This window comes from Lissotriton helveticus, chromosome 7 (genome assembly GCF_964261635.1).
Source record: "Lissotriton helveticus chromosome 7, aLisHel1.1, whole genome shotgun sequence".
Taxonomy (NCBI): domain Eukaryota; kingdom Metazoa; phylum Chordata; class Amphibia; order Caudata; family Salamandridae; genus Lissotriton; species Lissotriton helveticus.
Genome location: NC_136068.1, coordinates 403,329,992 through 403,350,620, shown reverse-complemented (window position 1 = coordinate 403,350,620; position 20,629 = coordinate 403,329,992). Strand labels below are relative to the sequence as shown.

The 20,629-nt window shown below is 46.0% G+C and overlaps 1 protein-coding gene across 1 annotated transcript in view; it reads left to right on the top strand.

Moving 5' to 3' along the window:
• The first annotated feature begins 1,930 nt into the window (after positions 1-1,930).
• The window catches only part of LOC144766785 (dynein axonemal intermediate chain 4-like), a 335,338-nt gene continuing 316,639 nt past the window's right edge, over positions 1,931-20,629 (top strand). Inside the window, exon 1 of the mRNA XM_078650516.1 lies at positions 1,931-2,141. The gene's annotated coding sequence lies outside the window, so the exon portion shown is untranslated. The remainder of the gene's footprint in view (positions 2,142-20,629) is intronic.

Here is a 20,629-nt window from a genome sequence, read left to right as displayed (position 1 = left end):
TTATTTTTAAGGGATTCGTTTTTCCTTTTTGTTTAAGCACTTCATGAGAGTACATGTGTTTTTCAACTATCTCCCTTCGTGTGCATTTCTAACCCCTTGATCTCTCTGTACATAGGCTTCTCTTCCCCCACCTGCCCTTGTGTTGTTCTCCGTAGCCCTTGTGCTTTAGCCGACGCCCACGCTCCACATTGCCTCTTTTGCTGGCGTTCTCTCCCTCTTGTTGTATTCAGATCTAGGTCCAGATCTTCTCTCCCAGCTCACAATGTTGCCTCACTACCACCACCTTCCAAACCTACTATATATTTTTAAATTGCATTTTTGCCACACTTTAAAACAGTGCTTTCTCGCTGCTTTCTCTAAAATGTACGATCAATCCCAGGTCTGCAAATATAAATAAAATTCTCCTTTTTTATGCAAATGCGTGCATGTTGAATGTATGCGTGTGCCCACAAAATGGTGCGGCATTAACTTCATCAAGTAGTTTTTTAGGTTGAGCATTCGGGACCTCTTGTATGTACTTTAGTATATATTTATATGTGTATGTACTTTGTGGGCTCTGGAGATAAGCCCTAGGGACTTTTTTTCTGTTCAACAGCCTCTATTTAACTGTCTTGATAGAAAACAACCAGCAGTGGTCAGTAAAATACCATAATTGCTTTGTGCTTAGGGACTTTATTTTTATTAATTTTGTAGCAACTGCCTCTATATAACTTTCTTGATAGAAAACGGCCAGTGCAGGTCAGCAAAACACCAAATTCAATTTCACATTATCTAGATTCCAGTCTATAGAAATTGCCTTCCACAAGCACCCGTAGACAATAATATTTTTTTCAAATCTTATATTTTCAGTGATATGACCACCAAAGTGACTGATTTTATATTAAAAACAGAGCTTTGGACTGTACCATATCCTGCTGAAAGGCAATATTTCTCTCCATGTGTTCCCATACCTGGCGTGTCACGCAGTTTGGTGCTTACTTTCCCTCCATGTTAAAGAACAGTAGATGTTTTAGCACGCAGGCTAATGTGCTGCATAGCTAAATACATGTACGGTCCAAAGGCGTAACCAATTGCATTGCAAACGCTTGTTTACTTTTGTTTTCTTATACCAACGGCAATAGCACTATGTAAATACAATTACTCAACTGCAAATAAACTAACAAAAGTAAAAAAATTGTCATTTCCAATGCCAACAGCTCTACTTTAATAAATGCGAGACCTATCGCACTGCAAATGCTTGTTTTTAATTCACTTCGGCATTGCTTAGCTTACCATTAATAAATCGTACCTCCACCCAGGATCTGAGTCTTATTGTAGGAAGGGTGGAGGCGAGAGTCGGCCAAATGGCCTGGCGGCATCTAAACAAAACAGTACAGACAGATGCCAAAATGCCCACTACGCTGTCCAAAAAAAACCGCGGTCCACAGCTGCTACTCGGATCCCAGCTCATTGTCGAAATCGGAGTGGCTGCCTTACCAATCCGACCATGCTAAAATCATCCGCCTCTGTGTTAAGAAAGTAAATACACGGCACAATGGGGACCAGTTTCAAATACAGTTTTCAATTCGGTACCAGCCCTCTTAAAGGCCAGTTGAAGAGAATTTTCGCAGGAGCGAATCACGGAATCTAGACCTCAACTGCGATGAAAAGAAGTGGGTTTCAAAATAAGGCAACGGTGTGGAGCCTGTCTTCAGCGGGGCTGGTTCTGCGTTTAATAATTTAGTCAACAGATTAAATGCACGAGACGATGACCTTCCGGTATGGAACGAAAATCCGTCCGACCACCAAAACCCAACGCGAAAGTTTCGTCCACGGGAGACAGTCGAAAAGACCTCTTATCACGTACGTCTTTAAAATAAAACCAAAACAAACTGCGTCGTGTCGTGCTTTCTTCGGGCTACGCCCATAGCCGAAGCCCCGCCTCTGTCTCACAGCCGAAGCTCCGCCTGCGCCTCGTGCTTCCGTTGCCAGCCGTTTCCTAGGAGATGAGTGGTCGCCGTGAGGGAGGCAGAGGGAAAACCAAGGTTTTTGACACGGGAAGTGGGACCAGTAGAACCGGAGAGAGGACCCTACGATCCGAAAGAGAGTCTGTCGAATTAGAGGGAACGTCTGAACGCCAGGGAGAAGCAAAAGTGGATAAGGTAGAATGAATTGGAATCTGAGAAATCCGCTTCAGAACAACTTCGCAACAATTTCAAAATACTTGCCCGCTTTTGCGCATTTTGATATAAGCCTGTGTATTTGCATTAGGAGAAAAATAGCGTTCTCTTGCTGTGTTTGCCGGAAGTGACGCTCTTTTGCTTTGAACACTACCCATTGTGGCATTTGTGAAGTTGAAATGGGTGACTAACATTGAAAATATTTGCTACTTAATTAAAACCATACAAACGATGTAGCAAAAAATAAACCCACAATTAAAACCCTAACACAATTTATCGCTTCAATCATCAAGACCCCCTTTTTTGTTAAATAATCTAAAAATAAGTTACTCCCAGGTGGAGTGGCATTAAGAATTTTGTTAAAGAATCTAAAAATATGTTACTTCCAGGTGGGGTGGCATTAAGAATCAATTTGTGGCACTTTTGTAACTGCAGTGCCCGAGTGATTTACAAACCTGGACACGTATTGCGAATCTTCCCCATTATACAATACAGAAAAGAGCGACAAGTGCAGAAATCAAAATGTAAAAGAAAGATTTTAACTGTTTACTTTGCTTGCTTTTGTAACCGCATAGTCTCCATTCCATTGATGTTCCATTGTTTTTCCAGCACTGCCTATTGTCATTCAATTGTACTGTGTAGGAAAAGAGCATTGCAAACGTTCGCTTCACAGACAGAAGGGCATGGCGAATCTGATGTTAACTTTAAACCCCCTTTTTAAGACAACATAGTCAGCCGTGACATTTTTCTGTGTGCAAAGTTTAGATACTCCTCTCCAAATGATATCAGGATTTTCTGTTCAGCAAGATGTTGCCTATAGTTTTTGCAGGGTGGCATTCTAGTCCTCAAGGTGGCTTGCGTATTTTGATGATGTCAGTATGTCCATTCATGCTGTGTGATTTCCCGATTACATATTATTAATTTTCATTACTCGTCGTCGTCGTCAAAGAAATTGCATCATGAGGGTGACTCTACCCTCTGGACAGAAAACAAAACACAGGAGAATTCTAGTAAGTACTACCCACCATCCTGGGTACCATACAAGCTATGGGCTTACCCAGAATCCTCCTGACATTTATAAGCAATATCAAAGGCTTGGAGGGGGGTGGGAGGTGTAGTGTCCTGCTTGACACGTTCTAGTATTCCGCCTGTGCATACCTACACTGCCCACCCACCCATCACAGGCGTCACCGGTCAGGTGACCCTGCTAATAAAGTGGGCCGGGCGCACGTGCCCTGGGCCAGTTACAGTACCATACTCCATGTGTCCGTGCAGTCATATACTTGACATGTGGCCTAATGCCAAATGCACTGCAATGGCGACGGTGCGGGTCTGACCCTGTTTGCTTCCTGGAAGTGACTCAAACGTCCCTTATGGTGAAAAGAGGAGCCAAAGTAAGCGGCACCTTCGTAGACACTGCTTGCCTGTGGAAGAGGCCCACGTAGTGCACGAAGAGCACAACGCAGATGACAGAAGCGTACGGACCGTCAAGGTGAGGCATGCAGCGCTGCCCAACTACCAGTGAGATCTTCAGGAACAGACTGGTACAGAAAGAAGAGGCCCATGGAATTCTCTGCAAGCACACAACGGCTGCACCTCTGCGCCGGGTGAGAAGGCCAACACTTACACAAGCTTCACCACTGCGACAAGCCTGCTGTGGTCTCTGTCGCAAATGAGTGCCACTACCACCCGTACTAGCGCTTGGACGCCCTCGGGCAACAACTGCACTCTACAAATCTCCAAGTTTACAAGTTTTACACAGAGCGGCAAAAGAGTCAGCAGCCCGGCTCACAGCATCAAGAGGAGCTGGGAGCGCTCCAGCGACCAAGCCCAAGCAGTGGCAGCAAGGAAAAGGTGAGCACCTACCTTCTGTACAACAGCTCATCATGCATAAAGGGCCTCCACACCTGTCTCAGCGGCGCCTGCTGGACTATACGGTACAAAAGGGGGTGCTGAGTTGCATATGGCCATGTCAGATCTGGGGTGGCAGAGTGGGCTAAAGAACGGTGATGGATCAAACCAAGATCTGTTGACTGGGTGTGAGTGTTTGATTGGTTCAGATGCTCCCTCCATCACCACCCCCTTTTGTACCGCTTTGGCCGCCATAAGTGTGGCAGGGTATGCTCGGACGTGAGTCCCTTGCTCACTTTGCCACTGGATTTAAGCAAGCCGGGCTGAAGACGGCTGTAATGCCAGAAACCGGTCCTCGGAAGCTTGTTTCCGGTCCATGGGAAGGCATGGCTTGGCAGTTCGGGCTGGACTGTTCCCATGAGGCACAGGGTCAGACTGATTTGCATATGGCCATAACTGAACTGGGGTGGCAGAGTGGGCTAAAGAACGGTGATGGATTAAACCCAGATCTTTTGACTGGGTGTGAGTGTTTGATTGGTTCAGATGCTCCCTCCATCACCACCCCCTTTTGTACTGCTGGACTATACGGGCACAATGACACATAGTGGTTCAGTGCGCTACACCGATGCTCCGCGAGGCCTGCCACGTTCGGACAGGTGCCGGAGCTCTCGTACAGTGTTTCAGCAGCACCTGACGGCCCACTTGCCTGCACTGCACCCAACATCAACTTAAAATAATGAAGGTAGTAGCCGCGACAGAGGCGCCGAGACAACAGGGTGAGAAAGCCACACCTGCATAGGTTGCCGTCTCTGTGCCGACATCTCTGGAGGCTCGCGACACCAGGAAGGCCGCTGTAGCCTATAGAGGAAACTGAAGCACCACGTAGTGGCGACTCTTTAAACCACACCCTGAATTGGCATAGACTGTCGGGAAACACTGATACTGTCCGAGAGAAGACTGCAAGGCCCTCAGGTAGCCACTTGCCAACACTGTTGTCGTGCAGAAGCACCTCATGCACACCAGCCAACCTACCCCCAATGAGTGAGGAGAGAGACAGACACAGACACGCCCTGCGTGGCCCATATACAATCCTTCCTGCAGCCCCAGCTACAAATAAACCCTACAGCTCTCACACCAGCCTGTTGTGCAGGGAGATTGCCCGGCGAGCAGTGATGTGTATTTTTTCAGCCGGTAAAGGTTTGCAGTGCCCCATCAACAGCCCAGGCAACCAACACCGCACTAACGCTAAAGAGGTCTCAAGGCAGCATCAGCACAAAAGGAAGAATGTTGCTCTATGCGCACCTGAACAGCCGCAAGGATCCCAGCATAAGAGAATCCTGCTGTGGCCTCCTGAAGGTCTGCAGTGCCACCTGGTGCCTGGTCTGGACACTGCATCCTGGTCATAGTAACTGGTATGAAACGGCTAAAGCACAGAATACAGAGTACCCCCACAACCTACATAATGTGCTGCCGCAGAGCAAGCAGCTGCACCCACAACTAGTTACTGTATTGACTCGCGGCGGAGGCAACAACCGGGGTCAACATGGAAAATTAACCACACCAGCATTTGTGTGCCCCCCCCCCACCCCCCTCTGGCACCGGCATACCCAGCATCCAGGCTGCACTCAAGAAAGGCTGCTGCAACCACTGCAGTGCCATCTAGCTGTACATTATCGCACTGTACCTGGACAAAGTCCCACAAAGGCACCTGCAGCCTAACAGCACTTGAAAGAGAAGGTAAGCAGGACTCCACTGCGGGAAACACACTGCCAGCAACTGCAGAATCGGAGGAAAGGCACATGCAAGCCACCCAGAGTCTCTGTCCCTAATTAGCAGGAACCAGGACAGTACCCCAATGATGCCTAAACAAGGAAAGAGAAACTAGCCGTAGAGCACCACAAGCCCCATGTTTGCTGCCTATCAGTTGCAGTTAGATGGGGGGAGAGACCGATACTCGCACAAGAAGCCACAAGACTCTAGCAGAAGCCTCAAGTGCCAAGCAAGGCCCAGTGAAGGCGATAGGACCCAAAAGCATCCAAGTTCATGAAGGTGCAAGGGGAACGTTTGCTGAGCGCACAGAGCCTAGTGACTGTTTGACGCCACCTGGAAACTGCGGCACTCTCCCTCAGTGCTGTGCGGGCTTGCCTAGCACCCAGGAGAGAGGGACCTCTCCACACAGAAGAAGCAATGCTGAATGCAGTAGGGAGATCCTCTACATCTCCACCGCACCAGCACCAGTATAGACCCCACAGTGGGCCAAAAGACAGCACAGTGTCCTCCCTTGCACTGCCTCAAGACGGAGTCGCCGGCGGCCCAAGACAGGCAAGAGGATAGTCGCACACTCCCCGTGGTCAGCTGCCACTGCAACATGTGCTAAGGTGATATGTGGCCAGACGCCACATTCCTACAGCAAGGAAAGAGTACGTGACCCAAAGTGACTGTTCTCGCCAAGCATGCCTGCATGGAAGCAGGAGTAAATGCCACCACGGCGTAGGCTCGAGGCATAAGCACAACACCCTCGAGCAAACAAGTAATCTGCCACCCTGACAGAGGAGCACCGTGAAAACATCTGAGGAGGGAAAAGGGCCTGCAAGAGGGCCTCAAGGAGAAGAATCACGTCCTACCAACAGGACAGACCTGCGACAGGTCAACAGCAAAGTATAGACAGTCCCAAGAACCGGACGTGATCGGCGAGAAACCCATGAGCGCAAACAAGAGACATGTGGCAGGGCACCACATCTACGCGAGGAACCTGGTCGGAAGGAGGAGAAGACCGTGGCAAGACACCACTCCACCAAGGAGGAAAAGAGAGTGGCACAACGCCACAGGGCAAACAACCACCACAGGTGCGCAAGATTGAAAAGGAGAAGAGCGACAGGACAGAAGACTAATGCCAGCACTGGAGAAAGTGTTCATCAGCACAAGCCAGCCACCGGGGTGCAGAGACGTCACTGGAGACAGGTTCGCAAGAGGACCAACCGTAAACCGCTAACAAGTGCGATCTGTGTCTAGGCCCCACGCTTCACATTGCGACTGTCCACTCACCTGCCACCGGCTGCTTGGCATCGATTGCATCACGTCTAATAAATGCACCTGTCTGAAGATAACCGAAGTGGCCACGAAGTCCCTCCAGTCCTCCTCACTTCACGAAGTCACCTACAGCAAGGGATCGCCGCCTGTTTACCCAAGTGTAAAATAAACAAATATCATCATATTCATCATCCAGGTGCATCATCACCAAGGACATTGAAGGAGCATCGCGCCACCAGAGTGGATCCAAACACTCAAGACATCCAGAGGTCCAAGAGGCACTCCTGGCGCCGTGGGAGGCTAGCCACCCAGGAACCTTCTGTGTGCCCCTGTAAACCTGAAGCCTGTAGAAGAAGAGCATACTCGACCATTGGGCTATACACCCTTGGGGTTACATGAGGCTTGGCCATGGCCCTGTTTGGAGCTCTGCAGCGACACCTCAGCTCGGCCTACGAAAGGCCTGCACAGCCCACGCAGTCACATGGCACCCCAGGGACAAGGGCCTCAACGGAGTTTCTGTGAGAGGAGAACCCGAATCAGAGAGATGTGTCAGCAGCTGCTCCACGGCAGGCACCGGGAAGTGTGGAGGTCGCAGACGGAAACTGGTCACCCCAAAGACCACCTGAGGAAGCCATACAACCTGAGTCCTAAGGGCGAGAGCACACAGACCGAGACACTAACCTCTGTGGCTACACGATCTATTTGGCTGTGGTCCTGTTGTCAGTTCCTCAGTGTCGCCTTTGGTCGAAACAGTTCACACGGTCCGTTGGCAGCCGGCAGGAAGGCCCGCTAGGAGACTTCGGTCTGAGGGCAGTCCAGGCGGGAGAGGCAAGTCAGACGCTGCTTGGCTGTTGGGTACTGGAAAGCATCATCGCCTCCAAGGAAAGCCCCAGCCACTTCTTTTTCTTCTTCAGGGTTTTATATAGTGCAAACTAGACCCGAGGCATGAGGTATCAGAGTGCTTTACATGAGCACCAGTTTTGTTACAGATGAACACATTATTTATTTATTTTATTTTATTTATAAGGTTTTATATAGCGGGAACAAGATCCCGAAGGGTATCAGAGTGCTTTACAGTAAATTGGTAGAGAAGACAAAATGAAATAAACATAGTAATTGAGGGAACCCCCCCAAAAACCAATGCTAAACAGTAAACAATGGTACACGTTTAAGGTATAATATTATGCAGAGGACTGTTAGTTGTGCCATGGAGCTAGGAACAAAGAGATAGTCGCCTTATAGGTGCCTCATCCCCTTATGGCAAGAATTTGCTCATTAAGAATCTTTAGGCTTCCAGTTTGAAAGCCATTGTCGAGGAGAGTATGCGAACATCCGGAGGAAGAGAGTTCCATATTTGAGGGGCAGCACCAGAGAAGGCTCGGTGACACGTTCTCTTTTTGCTGAGCATGATAGGTTTCTGGAGGAGAGTAGGGGTGCTTCTAGATGCCCTCCCCACACAGGATAATTCAAGTTTTTGCGCCAGATTCGTGGGAGTATTGTAGTGGAGGGCCTTGTGACTCAGGATTGCAATCTTTAGCTGGATTCTTGCTTCAAAGGATAGCAGTTGAAAGATTTAAGGACTGGGGATATGTGCTCATTTCGTTTGGAGCCTGTAATCAGTCTTGCTGCAGAGTTCAGCGAGGCCCTGAGTGGAGCCAGGGCAAATTTAGGAAGGCCACAGAGAGTTGCACTGCCATAGTCTAACCTTGGTAAGACAAGAGCTTGTACAACCTGCTTTAAATCCTTTTATGGCAAGAAGGGTTTGATCATTTTGAGAGTCCTCGTCAAGTGGTTCGCTCCCTTACAAACGTTGCTGATATGAGTCTTCATATTCAGGTGTTTGTCAACTGTGACTCCGAGCGATTTGGCTGAGTCTATGATGATCAGAGTGCAGTTGAGAGCAGTGAGGTGAGGCATCCAGTTGATATTGGGGGTGTTGTTCGGCAGGGATGTGAGCAAGAATTCCGTTTTGGAGGCGTTGAGCAGGAGATGGTTCTCCATTAGCCAATTTTGAGTCGACATGAGGATAGAATTTAACGAGATGATGTTATCCAGGGATGACATTTTCAAATAGAGTTGTGTGTCATCGGCATACATGTGGAAGAGAATGTTCATAGAGTTGAGTAGGTTAGTAAGAGGTTCCAAGAAAAGGTTGAAGAGGATAGGTGAAAGGGCGAATCCTTCAGTACTTATGGACCCCCATAAGTACTGGGGAAGGCTGAGAGAGAGAGTGGTTTATCTTGAATCTTTGAGATCTGTGGAGAAGGAAGGATGAGAACCAGAGGAGCACTTGATCCGAGAAACCTATTCTGTTTTGTAAGATTGATAGGAGGATGTCATGATTGACCGTGTCGAATGCAGGGGAAAGGTCAAGGAGGATCAGGAGGCAGGATTAGTTTTTGTCAAGCATTTTCAGGATGTCATCAAAAATGTGTACAAGGGCCGATACGTAAGTAAATAAGTAAGTACATTTTATTAAGCATAGTTACTTAAAACCATTGCAATACAAAGCAGATTAATAAAAAAGATTTTAAAACTACATGATTAATAAAAACCGGTATAACGCAGTCACAGTTCCTCGGTTCAGTTAGGCACAAGATGTCATCCTGTGCGATTAGTTTAAAAAAAAATTTGATTCTGTTTTGTATTATAAAATATTTTTGATTTCCCGGTATCCTCATTTTCTCAAGAGGTCAACCATGGCAGAGGATGGTGTTATGTTTAATCAGCAATATTGAAACCCTTAGAGATAAATTTTTTGGCATCCTCTTTTCCACTGCCTTCATAAATTTTATAAAGCTGCAATTCAGCTGAGGATCCTGGGATGAAAAACAGGCAAGGACTGCATTCCTTCGTGTGCGTATCTCTCGTCGATTGAAGTGGTGTTTCAACAGGTATTTACGTTCGTCCAGCAGTTTCTCGCAGGAGCATATCAAGTGCAGCATGTCCTCTTGCGCTAGGCCTCATAACCGACAAAGGAAGCCTGCTTTGGTTTTTAGCCAGCGGGGTAAGTTTTGGATGCAGGGTAGCAAACCTAACCTGTACTTTAAGAAGCACATTTTAGCGGGTTTGGCATACCCCTCACCAAAATAACTCTGTGGTGCTTTCATTGAGTAAGAGTTCAAGGTCATCCAACCGTGCGTTCTTTTAGAAAGGGCTGCCTTATCTTGAACCCATGATAGTTGTTTGATCGATTTCTTGACCAGATTTTTAAGTGTTGTATTGTTTACTGGGGTGTCCCAAAGCTGCTTTAATCCCGTGTTTGCCAGGCTGCTCGTGAGGAACTTAGCTGCTGGTGAGGATGGATGTTGCACTAGCTCCGTCCATATGTGCTCGTTTAATGTTCCTTGTTTGGATTTCCTTACTTTGTCCCTGGCTGAAATATAGGCCCCCTGTCTTGCCAGGAGCTGTTGTTGGATGCCAAATTCTAGCCTGATTTGTGCTGGTGAGGTTCGCTTGGGCAGGCTGAAAATAATTCTATAAGCAGCTGTGATTGTATTATCGAGGATCTTGGCATCTCTGCCTCTAAGTACCTCGCTCCCATAGGTGATTATTGGGAGGAGTTTAGCGCGAAATACTTGTGCCAGAGGCAGAAGAGAGGGACCAGAGAGTTTGCTGTTTAGTGTTTTCAGTGGGATTGCCAAAGACAAGACAAGGGCCGATACAGTGCTGTGACCCCTCCGGAAACCTGATTGATGATGGTCTAAGAGTTGGTAATTTTCAGTGTGAGAACAGAGCTGGGATTGGACACATGTTTCAAGAAGTTTTGCAAGGGAGGAGATGTTGGAGATAGGTCAGAAGTTATTGGGATCCGATTTGTTAGCGTTGTTTTTTTTTTAGAATAGGTGAGACCTGGGCTGCTTTTAGGCAGTCGGGGATCAAGCCTTGAGATGAGGAGGCGTTTACAATCCTGGTCCAGGTGGGGATGAGAGCGCTCTTGATTTCCTTGAAGATGGCCGGAGGCAGCGGGTCCCCGAAGTGGTTAGACGGGTTGATAGTCTGGAGAATTTTTTTCAAGGGCTTTTTCACTAAAAGGGGAAAAGGAGCCCCAAGAGGCATTATTCTTAACATCAACGATGGTCGGGATATGCTTTTCAAGGAAGTCGGAGGGCGAGGCAGCTAATGAAGGGGGCAATAGGGCCTTCTTAGTAGGCGAGGTCAATGGAGATAAGTTGTGATTTCTCCGTGAAGAAAGCGTCAAATTCACACAGGGAGATTAAGTGATTTGCCTATAATCACGGGATGTTGAGAATCGTTGCTGAGACTCTAACCCGGTTCTCCAGGTCCGAGGTCGACCGCTCTAGCCGTAAGGCACATCCTCTCCCCAGATGCCCTGCTATTATGAACTTTGTAAATAGGCTCCAACACCACGAGAGCAGGTCCATCTGAAATTCATCGCCGAGGCGGACCAAAGCTGACCAAAGACACCCTGACAGAGGGAACAAAGGGCAGACTGAGATGACGGCTCTCATGCCGTAGAAGACTCTGGAGACATATGTGAGTGAGCAACTCCTCTTGCCTCCTTTCTGGTATCGGCGAGCAGAGCGATTGCGCCGGCTGCTGTGGCTGGATTGCACTGAAGAGTCCTGTGGGCATGGTAGTGATCTGAGTAATTTCTGAGGGGCCCTCTGTGCGAGCCTGGGACAGATACGCGAGGTAGCGGTAGTCGGGCCCCCTGCTGGGCGGAATGTCGTATACCCTTACCGCCGTTCCTGGAAGAGGGCGCGGCTGTGGAGTGTCCGTGAGTCATGGCTGCCCTGAATGGCAGATGGTGACCATTAACGTGAACCGGAACCAGTGGATACAATGACATAAGCATCCTCAAGAACCGAACAGTATGTGCGTGGAGAAGCCCCGGGGGCAGAGAACATAAGCTGTGCATGGATAAAGTGACATAAATAGCCACAACAACAGAATAGTCTGTGTGTGAAGAAGCCCTGACTGCAGATGGCGCCTGTGACTCAAAATCTTATCACATTTCAATCAGGGATTTGGCCATCTGTTTTTGCTCTAATGTTGATATTGGGTCATTATTTATCTTTTACCCCAAGTTGGGTGATTTTCCATCAACACTTCCAGTTTCCAACCAGTTCAGTGTGGCCGATGCCCGTTGGTGATGTCTGGATGGCTGTGGTACCGGGTAGTACTCAGTTTCAGGTAAGCAGGAGAGATAAATAGCAGTGGGCGACGGTCATACAGACTGAGTGTATGAATACGTCAGCACCTTTAGGGAACTTCGACCAGACCTCGCTCATTTCCCCCACCCTCCACCCCCCAACCCGACTCACCCATCATGACATTGAACCTGTGAATCTTGCCACCGGCCGTGGAGACTTAGCTTTTTGACTGATGCCCAGTGGAGCTACCTTGATAGCTGTAGAGGGGATGGGCTCTGGACTTCCCCTCGGCCTTCACCTACCCAGCCGGACATTGGGCAGACTTTATCTCTCTCAGACTTTATCTCTCCGCCGTATCTCCCTCCTCATTACCCTTTTACATTACCCCCATTACCCTTCCACACTCCCTAACCAACTGATGTAACTTGTAACTGATGTATCTTGTGTAACAATGTGCAACTTGTAAGTGGTGTAAATCTCCTCATGTAAAGCGCTCTGATACCTCCGGGTCTAGCCAGGGATATTTAAAACTCAAATAAATGAATACATAAAAATTACAAAAGCTTCCTGACCGGGTGGGCCAGAGCTCCAGCACCACCTAGCAGATGGCCTGAAGAGACTCATTGGTGCTGTGTATTGTTGTTTGGCTTTCTTGATAGGTTGGACGTTTTGATTGTTTCTTTTTCATTAATATTTGGGAAGGATGTAGTGTCCTGCTGGACACGTTCTAGTGTTACGCCTGCTGTTAACCTACACTGCACACCAACCCATCACAGGCAACACCGGTCAGGTGACCCTGCTAATAAAGGGGGCCGGGCGCACATGCCCTGGGCCAGTTACAGTACCATACTCCATTTTTTTTTACTTTATTTTTTCTTGAGGTTTTGTTCACATAGCGAATTACAGCAGACAAAAGAAACAATCAGCATATTAATGACATTTCGTGAAAAAATACATACAGTACAGCCATAGTAGTTCAGCGGTAGCACGTTATGAAAGTACCATGGAAGCAAAATAAATTAAGGAACAACGGGCATTCCCCATCTAGAGCATAAAGCACAAATCTACCTGCGAGGGGTAGCTCAGTATAGTGAATGAGGATGAACAAGAGAGAATGACAGGAAGCGATTCATGCAAGTATGTAGGTATCTCACAGTGACAGGCAGCATACAAGCCTTAAGGCACAATAAGGAGCGTGAGGAATCATGTATCAGGACCAATGTCTGTGGGATGTGCCAGAAGATACTATTGAAGCGAGCCTCAAATATCCCGGGGGCGTGAAAAGGTCGGTAGAAGGTCAGCGTATGTGCTTGTTTGATCTTGCCAGAGTATCATTTCCCCAATCCATTCCTTGAATTTGGGTGCTCTGCCCTGACCCCACCTACAGGCTACACGTCGCCGAACCAGTAGTACTACAGTACCATACTCCATGTGTCCGTGCAGTCAAGTCCTCGAAATGTGGGCCTAAGTGCCAATGCACTACAGGAGGGATCGTAATGAGTGTGATGAGGAAGAGTAAGACTGAGAAAAGTGAAGATTAACAGGAAGTAATTTATAAAGCCTATACTATGTCAGTGTGGGTGCATTTTGCAATTGTATGCTGTCATTAACAATATCTGTGTTATGTCACAGATCGAGATGCTTGTTCTGTTTGATGTCCTAGAATGTGGACCTCATGCTTTGCCATGTTTCATAATTTATCTTATATGGCTGTACAATCCCCGAGGCTGCAGGGCAATTACAAGCAGCAAAGGAATAGGTAAGAAAAGAGAGAGAGTAAGAATGGCAGAGAGAAAGAGTCGATAATAATTTGCAAACAAAACTATAGTAAATGGCATTTACAGTTTTTAGAGAGCTTTTTATAGAGGAGCATTTCGTATATATTTGCAAACATCGAGGAGGTTGGGTGGTGTGCTGAGATGTAAGAGCATTGCAGGTAAAAGTCACTGACACAAGCGCAGCATTATCCTTAAGTTTGCATGATTCTTTATTTGGGATTTTCCAGACATAAGGTGATTGGTTACTGAGACCTCCCAAGCCATATGATCGGGAAAGCATAGTGGCATGATATGATAGTGTATAGCGCTACAGTGAGTTTCTGTGTGACAGTTTAAAGTTGATTCTGGGGTTTTAGGGGAGCCACTTGAGTTATTTATGGACCTGAATAAACTGATTGAAGTGCCTGATAAAGAGAGTGGTATCTAGAGGGAATCTCTGTGTTTTGGGGAAGGTCTGACAGGATAGAAGTGAAAAACTCAACATTGGACAATTCTAGGACTTGCAGAGCTAAGCAAAAGTAATTTTAGAAATAGATGTCGATTTTACTTATCAAGTGGAGTTTTTGACTATATGACTTCATTATTTGCTCGACATAGGTTTGCATGTTCCGGGAGGTGTCTAATGTAAAACTGTTGAATGTGGCTTGAGTGGGGTTGTTTGTTAATATTTTGTTGCAGTATGTGTGTTTACTTCAAAATATTTCTAAATACGTCAAAACGAGTTACTCTCAATTGACTTATTCAATTTTCCAGTAGGCTGTGGCAAGTTGGCAGTCCAAATGCTCCAGTACTATTGACGTTAAATGTCACATGTGGGCAGCAGTGTGTATTTGCCCCACACCATATATGACTAAAATATTGGCTCTAGAGACCACCATTGTGCCATTACAATGCTGGAGTTTTAAAGCCACTGATTTAACATTACAACTAAAATGCTTTACCACCCTTTACCACTTACCACCCCTAAACCATACAAATACCACCCTTTCTGACTACCAACGCCCATAACCCTAAAAATAAATACCCTTACCACCTGTAGGAAGCTGGCTCTGTATATGGTATGCATAAACAAAAGGAATCCACTAGATTGGGTTCGGTGATCCCTACAGTGGTGGGGAGCAACCAGTGTTGTTTAAATACCCCTCACACACCAAAAGGCCCCTTGGTGTCATGCTTCATCATCGGGGTCTTCGCAAACCTCTACGGAATGCGGCGTGCTACGACTCACGACTACGTAGGAGCACTGAAAGTGAACTATGTGTTGGTGTGTGTGTGTTGGTGTGTGTGGAGTGGTAGAATGTGAGTAGTGAGGTGAAAGTGAAAACTAAAAAATTTAAATTAAACAACACTGGTTGCTCCCCACCACTGTAGGGATCACCGAACCCAATCTAGTGGATTCCTTTTGTTTATGCGTATTGCCAGGGGAGACAGAATCCACTTCTTTCCTCTCCCTCCCCCTTTTGTTTATTATCTGTATATGGTATACCACTAGGTGATTATACTGTATACAAAGTCCAGAGATTCCCCAGAAGTGTACAGGGTTCAATGTCAACCCAAAGTGCTTTATTAGTGGTAGTGTGGGCGAGCAGCTTAGGCCTAACACAGAGTAGTGTAAGACATTTATTGCACACACATAGAACAATAAGGAACAGATGACACAAAAAGGAGATCCACAATAATTTTAGAAAAATAAGTTTGTTGGAGTTTTATTTTAAGAACAAGATCTTCAGAAAAAGGTAAGTAAGTTTTTCAGGAAAAATACTTTAGTCTTTTAAAAGTCGGCACAGTTCAATTTTCAAACAGTTGGTTGTTATCCTATGGAGGTAAACAACAATGCAGTTTTGCGGGTATGTAGCCAACTTACAGTTCCAGTCTTCAGGGGTTAAAGTCAGCAGAGGGCAAGGTTTATGTAAGAACAAAGTCTGCACCACCAGCGGCACAGAGGCGACCGGGTGCAGAGGTCAAATTTAGTGATAGGCCCAATGTGTTTTAATGGAGACTGGGTGTGCTTGGAGCCACACTGCTTGCAGGAAGGTAAATCGGTAGCAGGGGTCCCAGCGACACAGAGGCGGCTGGATGCAGGGTGCAAACACAGTATCTGGCGCCCAATGATCTTCAATGAGGAAACTCAGACGTAGGTCCCTTGCTCACTTTGCCACTGGATTCAAGCTAGCCTGGCTAATGAAGGGTGTTACCCAGAAACCGTTCTCAGGATGCTTGTTTCTGGTTCAGGGAAGACCTGGCTTCGCAGTTCGGCAAAACATTCACCCCCAGTCACAGATCTGGGTTTAATCCATCGTTCTTTTGCTCACCACGCCACCCCAGTTCAGACATGGCCATATGCAAATCAGTCTTGACCCTGTGCCTCATGGGAACAGTCCAGCCTGAACTGCCAAGCCATGTCTTCCCTGGACCGGAATCAAGCATCCTAGGACCGGTTTCTGGCTATCAGTCGTCATCAGCCAGGATAGCTTGACTCCAGTGGCGTAGTGAGCACGGGACCCACGTCTGGTCATACCCTACCCACATAGGGCGAACAGAAAAAAACACAAGATGATGGGCGGAATGTTGCACAATGGCAAAACATTCACCCCCGGTCACAGATCTGGGTTTAATCCATCGTTATTTTGCTCACCGCGCCACCCCAGTTCAGACACGGCCATATGCAAATTAGTCTTGACCCTGTGCCTCATGGGAACAGTCCAGCCCGAACTGCCAAGCCATGTCTTCACTGGTAGTGTGCCATGTCGACTTTGTCTTTTTGTATGCACCACGCCATGCATGCAACACTGGCAGTCTGCAGGGCCTTGGTGGGGGGTCCCTAAGGGACTCTCTCTTCATTCCCAATGACCTGGGTACAATTTAATAGGGACTTGCAGGGGTCCTGAAGGGCCAATTGTGAAATAGTTTTAGGGAAGAAGCACTGGCACAGGGGGCCTGGTTGGCAGGCTCCCTGTGCACTACAATCACAACCACATCAAATACCAGGCAAAAAAAAGTGGGGGCTACCCATGTATAAAAGAGGCACTTTCTCACACCACCCTTTATCAAATCAAATCAAATATCTTTATTTCGGTTAAAACAAGAACCATAAAAGATGTACATACATTATAATAAAAAAACAGGACCTATTTCCTATTCCGCGCCCGTTTTCCCATAGATCACTTTGCCGATTGACGACCATTCATAGGCATTTGCGGTTTTATAACAATAAATAAATTTTTTCAAATCTAAAAACATTTCATTTCAATAACATTAGTACAATCACCACATTACAATTGATGTTTCATTAAAACATGCTTAATCTGAGTGATATAGCTTCATTTTCCAAATGAAGAAAAAGGGCACTACATTTTAAGAATTAAAAGTTATAGGCAGTACCACGACAAACTCATGATTTCCCATCCCACCTCTAGCAGTTGTGTTACTTTAAATGAAAGTCTGGCCAAGTGTCATTAGAGCTCGATCCCCCTTCTCCTTTGTATTATCTCCACGGAAAGGAGATATCTGCTTACACTAAAAACAATGGATTGGGTTGTTTCAGTTCTAAAGATTCTCTCCGCCTCTTTAACGTCGCTAAAACCCAAGAGTCTGCAAATAGATTTTATCCATTTTATCCTGGACTGTGCGTAAGCAGAACAAAAAAATAATACATGCGCTTCATCCTCTTTAGCGTCAATACTACATAATTCACATTTGGCCAGGTCGTCCTGGCCTACATTACCCACATTGTGCATCCATCTTGCAGTGTTGACTTTGATTTGTAATACGCAGTAACGGAATTTTAAATACAGTGATTTAGCTAGAGATGATAGGATATACTCTCTGTCTTCATGCCAAGATACTTGAGAGTTAAAGTCTCCAGATCCAGGCTATGTAGTTTTGAGTTTATAACAAACGCCCAGTATCTCTCTTTTAGAAGTTTTTTCCAGCTCAAAGTAAGACACTCAGGATCTGCCCAGTAATGACTTAGCCCCAATTTGGTGAACCAGTCCTCGATATGGTTCAGCCATACCAGCGTTGTTACATTTTTTAATTCCATAATTTCTTTTAGGGCTTCTCTATAATCTACCAATTCGTCTGTTGACCACAGACGGATCCAATACAACAGTGGTCGTAAGGCCACATGGTCATCAGTACGATGAATATCCCGATCCATTACGAGTGGAAGTAAGGATGTGCGTTGTGGGATTGCTAGTATTTTCCTGAAAAAGATGTTCTCTTGTGACATAAAGGCATGTTTAGCAGCATAGCCCCATGATTTGGCCCCATAAAGTGAAGCCGATTAGGCTTTGTGTTTGTACAACTCTAATGCTGGGGAGATAGCTTTGGAGTAAGTACTCTTGTGCCGCCTTGCTATTGGGACTAGATTCTGGGTGAGGATCATTTTACTTTTATCTATTTGAGATTTCCAATCGAGTTTAGTGTCTAAGGTAATGCCCAAATAGTTAAAATTTGGCACATATTCGATCGTTTCAGTATTAACCATCAGTGTTTTTCTAAAACTCCTATGAGGATTAACCGCCATATACTTTGTTTTGGACGAGTTGATGTCCAATCCTTTCATCTTACAGTAAGACCCAAAGGTATCCAATACATTTTGTAGACCTTTGGGTGTCTGTGATATTAAAATAGTATCATCTGCAAATAACAGTGCAGGGACGTAGTCACCACCCAACTTGGGAGAGTCATGCTCGCAGCCCAAGAGGGTGGCCGGTATGCCATTAAAATACAAGGAGAACAGTGTCGGTGCCAATACGCATCCTTGCCTGACCCCTCTCTTTATACTAATACGATCAGTCTGTTCTCCGTTTGGGCCCCATCTCACCCTGGCATAATTAGCCTCATGCAACCTGACAATCTGTTCCAAAATTTCTCCAGGAACACCCTGGTCCCTCAATCTTAACCAGAGGGCATTTCTGGGGACAAGGTCGAAGGCCGCCCTGAGGTCAACAAAGGCCACGTACAGATGTGCCCTCTTTATTTTGATATACTTCCAGATGAGACATAAAAATCTAAACACCTGGTCAATTGTGCAAATTTTTTCTCTAAAACCTAGCTGGAAACTTGGTTAGGGTACTAGTTTCCCCAATCCAGGAACTCAGCCTACTTAAAACTTGTCTCACAAATACCTTCTGAAGGATATCAATAAGACTAATAGGTCTATAATGGGTCAGATTCATGCGATCCCCCTTTTTAACAATAGTTAACAATCTCGGCACCCCGCCATGTGTCAGGAATAGGGGCACCCTTAGCAATGTTGTTACAAAGACAGTTAATATATGGGGCCCATATCATGTCTTCATGCTTCCATAGGTCGCCTGGAATCCTGTCTGGTCCAGGGGCCTTCCCTGGTTTTATTGCTTTGATGGCATCAATGGTTTCTACCAAACTAAACGACAGGGGTGTCACACTTGAATTAGGTCCTGAGTTGTCATTGAGAAAAATAGGCTCATTATTGGTGAGGGAATATAAATCAGAAGAGTGTGAAACCCAAATATTTGCTTCCAAAAACATATCCCTACTGAGTGTTCCACCTTTGGAGCCTTTAGCAATTAGGCCCCAGAATAGTTCCTGATCATGTACCTTACATGCTTCCAATAATTCAGACCACGTTTTTTCATCCCAGCCTTTCTTTGCCCTGGCAATTGTACCCTTATAGCAGCTCCTTTTCTCCCTTACTACCAATGCATTATTGCTTTTTACAGCCGCTATAAGTTCCTTTTTAGCGTTACGGCAGCCTTTGTCATCCCATGTATTGCCTTTAGCTAGATTTCGCTGCCCATTTTTTAATGGCTTAATGATTTTGGATAGTATTTCTCCAAGTCCTAGGAACATATTCCCATGAATCCGCATAATGGGAATCTCCTTTGCTGGGAGACTAATATACGGGGAGACTGAGTCTACGTACAGCTCATAGATTTTTCTAACAATAATATCATTCCCCAGTACTACTGGCCATTTTAGCGTTCTACGATTATTTGAAATCAGTGGATCAATATCAGTATGTTGGAGGTGATCTCTTCCCTTGGGCGGCAAGTTAAATAATGACACACTAAGCGTCAGACTGAGTGGATAATGGTCACTCTCAATATGATTCTCCACTACAAAGTCTCTTACCATCGGCCAAAGTGGGATTGAAACCATTACATAATCTACATGACTGTTACAGGTACCCGCCTAAATGTTGGTTGGCTAGGGCTATCTGATGGCAAGCGTCCGTTACAAGCACGTAAGCCATGTGCTGCGGTCAGTCTCAGTAACTGTGCAGCCGCCGTTGTACCTGACACTGCAGGGCTGGTGTCAATTCCAGGTATATTATTAGCGTTATCCTCTGGTTCAAAAATATTTTCCAGGCCTATTATTGGTTTGAATTTACGATTAAAGTCCCCCCCAATAATTATCAAAGTTCTCTGATCGAGCATAGAAATAATGTTATCTAGCTCCTCGATAACTTTTGCCTCTTTGTTAACCGCCAAAGGCCTGCTATAAACATTTAAGATACAGACATCTCTTTTGTTAGGCCCTGTGAACCTCACTCCTAGGATATCTAGGCTATTAGAATCAATTTGCTTGAAGTTGATACCGAACGTAATTTTGGTCCAGATTGCTAAGCCTCCTGATGGTCTGCCTTTGTTTACCGTAATTGCAGGTACGCAAAATGATCTATAACCAACTTTGTAATAGCTTTCAA